We start from the raw sequence: 4,684 nt of genomic DNA, 5'->3' as shown, positions 1-4,684 counted from the left end.
CTGGTCCATTTATAATGGACTCACATTGGATTGGATCAGACTGGACCAAATCCAGTCCAATTGACACCCCTACGTGTCAGTAATAAATTCATGGGCCATGAATTATCGTTGGTTCCACATCCCACTCCCACTGAACAACTATCCCGTTCTGCTAATCCCTTCTCTCAATTTCTAAGGGCAGGCATAGTTCTTTGACAAGCAGTTGTCAATACTCAATTCATATATTCACCTTACTTGGTGTAATTAATGCAAGTACAAATACATTACTCCTGCACGCTTTGGGTGATAATTTACCATTACAACAAACATTCAGAGAACATATCTAAAAAAATAAAAGTTGATAAAAAACAAAGATGTAAAAAAGAAACAGAAACCCAAATTTGCTGAACAGACAAAGTTGTTGGTTTTATTGAATCCAGGTAGAAAATGGCGCTTGGGTTTCACTTCACCGACCTTTTGGGTTCATGATCTGTGAGAAAACAGCACTAGGTCTCAACCCACCAGAATCTTCACTTGTGAGACTCTGGCACCCAACGCTCATAGACATTCCACTGCTCCTACATTCTGTCGTGCTCTCAAAACCCGAAAAAGCATCTGAATCTTTCTTCCATTTTCCAGTTAATGGGGTCTCCTCAATGCCCATGTCGCTACTGAACCCACCACTCTCTGCACTCTCCTGCAGCTGTAGCGCAAACTCAAGGTTCCAGAGAACATCTCCCATTGCCGGGCGGTCACTCCCCTGGTCACTCACGCATTTCTCTGCTATCTCTGCAAACTTCTTGAAGCACTCTGGTGCAATTTTTCCCTTCAGATATGGGTCAATGAACTCCTCAAGGATTCCCTTCTTCTGGCAATGCACGGCCCACTCCGCCAAGCTGACTTGTTCCTTTGGCAATGTTGGACTCAACGCTGGACGAGCACAGAGGATCTCAAACAACACAACCCCAAATGAGTAAACATCTGATTTCTCAGTCAATTGCAGCCTCCTGAAGTATTCTGGATCCAAATATCCAAAGCTACCCTTCACAACAGTGCTGACATGAGTATGATCCAACGTTGGTCCTGTCTTTGACAAGCCAAAATCTGAAACCTTGGCAACCCATTTCTCATCTAGGAGGATGTTTGTCGTCTTAACATCTCGGTGGATGACGGTGTGCTTGATACCAGTGTGGAGGTAGTGAAGGCCACGGGCAGCTCCGATGCAGATCTCAAGCCTCTCCTTCCAAGGGAGGGGTGGCTTTTGAGTCTTGTAGAGATGCTCACGGAGAGTCCCATGAGCCATGTAATCATAGACAAGGATCATTTCATAGCCCTCCTCACAGTAGCCAATCAGTGAGACGAGGTGACGGTGGCGGAGCTTTGAGAGCATCTCAATCTCTGTCTGAAATTCGCGGACCCCTTGCTGAGACAATGGGTTGCCACGCTTGATTGCAACCTTAGTCCTCCCACCATCAATTTCACCCCTGTAGACCTTGCCAAAACCACCAACACCAAGCAGTAGTGCTTCATCAAAGTTGTTGGTGGCAGCCTTGATCTCTGCAAAGGAAAAGTGGCGACAAAGGTTTGAAGGAAGCGAGGACGTATAGCTTCCACTAGTTTTGCTTTTCTTGGTAGATCCTCCTCCAGAGTGTGAATTTCCATACTGAGAAACAGGGACCCACCCAGATGGCGTACCACCGATGGCACCAGAGTACTTCCTTTTCCTCTGCCATCGGAATACAGCAAACACCAATAAGCAGAGAATACAAACAGCAGCAATACCACCTACAACTCCTCCAGCAATGACTGCAGCCTGGTTCTTTGAATTACCAGAAGGAGGTCTAGTCAAAGATGGGTCAATCACATTTTGTCTTACAGGGGGAATTGGATTGGGTCCAGCAAGGTTTCCAGTAGAATCATTTAATTTAAAGATCTCCATTCCATTCAAGATTGCGTTGTAGTAATTGGGCTTTGATGCTGTAGCAGGATGCAGTGCTAGCCAGAGATCCTGCTGTACATTCCCTTTTTGAACAAGCACGACATAATCTCTATAAATTGGAATTCCATTTCCATTGGTCCAACCAACCACATCTGCGCCATCCTCGGCAGTTTGGTTATTGATGAAGATCTGAAACACCCTTTGGTTGATCTTGGTTATGTCAGCTAGAATCTCACAGAAATGGAGCCTAACCAGGTAGAAAAATCCTGGGTCAACTTGGAAAATCCATGTCAGATTGTAATTCACATTGACATTTGCATTTGGTCCCATAGTTCTGGCTGTGGCATAAACATTCGTTGGTGCAGTATAGTTAGGAACATTTGAAGGGTAGTGAATTGTAATGCCAAACTGTGTCACACCAGAAGCTCCTCCAAAGATGTATATGAAATCATCACGCCAATATCGCAAGAGACCGGTATCTTCCGATGGTGGAATGTCGTTGCCACCCACATTTAGCCGGTAAACATTCTCAAGGGCAGTACTGTTATCAAAGGGGAACTGAGTATTGTGACCAACAAGTAAGGCACCGTTTGCACTATTGTAGATATCAGGCATCGAAACAATCTCGATCCCATTAACAAATGCATAGGAATTGGAAGCATTGGACGATGGCTTGAATGTTAAATTCAAGCTCTGATTCTCCACATTTAAGGAGAACTCTTTAGGAATGACAGCATAGTTTAGAGCCTCGGCAGTTTGCGAAGCACTGAAGTTGTGGAGAAGAGTATAGGGACCGGAAGTGACGGAGAAGAGCGCATTAGATTCATTGAGGCCATTATAAGAAGTTGGATAGAAGTAGAGACGAACGAATTTCCGGCCAGATGTGACCGGGAAAGTGTATGTAAATTCAGAGTGGAATATCCTTGCTGTCATGTAAGGGACTTCGGGGACGGATGGGCCTTGAGTGGCAGCTCTAGAGGTTAATGTGTTGTCTGATGAAGGTAAGAACTTGGACCCAACATCTCCACTCCATTTCTGACCATCTGTATCTGTTGTTTCTGAGGCAGCACCACAATTCAGGAGGATTTTGTCCGTTGGAACGTATAGATCAGTCGCAGATATCAGATGGAGTAGGAACAAGAGGCAGAAGGAAATGAAAATAAGATGAACCCAGTTAAATCTCTTCATGGCAAAATCAAAGGGACGAATAGATGCCGTAACAATTAACTTCACCAAGAGCGTATTTGATCAGCAGCTAGGTGACAGTTCTGGGCTGCAAACTAGGCTTTATTAACTCTCCTGGCCTCCCCCAGGAGAAAAGGCTTCAACCTTTAATGAATAAAAAATCAGACCGACCTACCAAGAGATGACAAACCCAAAAACTATTTGACGGAACCAATAAGAACGAGAGAATTCATGGAAGAAACGATGTTGAAGCTTAGTTCTTAATCAGAAACTCCTTATTTCTTCAAAACAAACTAATTCACATATTCCAAATCCAGTTACGAGCAGAATCAAATAAAAATAAAGCCAACGGAAATGCAGAATATAGAAATCCTAAACAAGCTTAGTAGCTTACACCGAAATGCACTCAAACCTTCGTTAAACTGATTGATCAAACACATCCAAACGGCGGATTTCAAACGTTTTCGAGCTTTCCGGTTTGGAAAGATGCAGAGAGAAGGTCGAAATTCGGTATATTGGGACTTGAGAGGGTACAAAAATCTGACCTTGAGACTGGGAGTAGATCATCCAGATAGCTGCAGAACACAGTTTCACGGTTTGAACTTGAAAAAACGACTTTTGGAATATTAAATGACCAAGTTCGGTCATGTGGCAAAATCAGTCATGTTTTCGAGCGGCATAAAAAATTTATCTTTTTTAAACCAAATTGCACTTTCTTAATCCCGTAAGACCAATTCATATTCGTTGAGTTGCTGCTTTCGCCTCTCACTCTCTGTTTGGGCTTGATGTTACGACGCGGTTTTAGCGCTGCACTAAAACCAGGATATCAGAACTCTTCTCCGAACCATGACTTCAGCTTTCATCTGTGTAAGCTAGCTCCGTCTATATCTCTTCTGTTGGGTTTCTTTGAACCACCGTTCGAGCTTTCACTGAATGAGCGAAGCCCAGTAGGGAAACTGGACGCAGAGAAGCTTGAGCTTTCACACTGGAGGCGGAGAAAGCTGCTTTCATCTCCGCCACCAAAATACGACAGGTATTGTTTCAGAGTAGCCATTGTTTCACTAACAAAACTAGTCGTGCATAAAGCAGGAGCTCAGTAAAATCCCAACGTTATCTTCTCCCATTTTTTTGAACCCTGGAACGTAAATTTATACTCACGTTTTCAAAGAAAAATTGGAGACCAAGGTAGTAATTGCATCCTTAATTTCAGAGCTAAAACTTCTGACATGGAATCCGACACAGAGGATTTAGCACACTAAATCTTTATATTGGATTACCTGGAGAATCAACTCGATCTTCTTATTGAATCATTACTTCTGTTCAATTCCTATCCTCTTGTTATTTTATGTTGTCTTCCTCTTGTTATTTTTCTTTTGATCCATTTGTCTTGGGTTCATGGTATTTTTATTAAGAATTTTGAATCAGAATCTAGGATAAAGTAGAGATCTGTATGCTTCAAATTTTGAATTATGAAGTCGTTTCGCCAAACTCAACCCATGACGTACTACATCCATTCACACCAGAACGGAGGGAAGCCGCTTTTTTATTTCATCTTCCTTTTACAAGATTTTTTACTGGTTT

General features: G+C 42.9%; 1 pseudogene; it reads right to left on the bottom strand.

Annotated features, from left to right (window-relative positions):
• Positions 1 to 210: 210 nt before the first annotated feature.
• On the bottom strand, positions 211 to 3,768 carry LOC104593746 (receptor-like protein kinase FERONIA pseudogene; annotated as a pseudogene).
• Positions 3,769 to 4,684: the final 916 nt, after the last annotated feature.

Source organism: Nelumbo nucifera, chromosome 5 (assembly GCF_055504915.1).
Source record: "Nelumbo nucifera cultivar China Antique chromosome 5, China Antique-T2T, whole genome shotgun sequence".
Lineage (NCBI taxonomy): Eukaryota > Viridiplantae > Streptophyta > Magnoliopsida > Proteales > Nelumbonaceae > Nelumbo > Nelumbo nucifera.
Note: the sequence above shows the minus strand (reverse complement) of the source record. Positions and strands in the feature narration are given on the sequence as shown.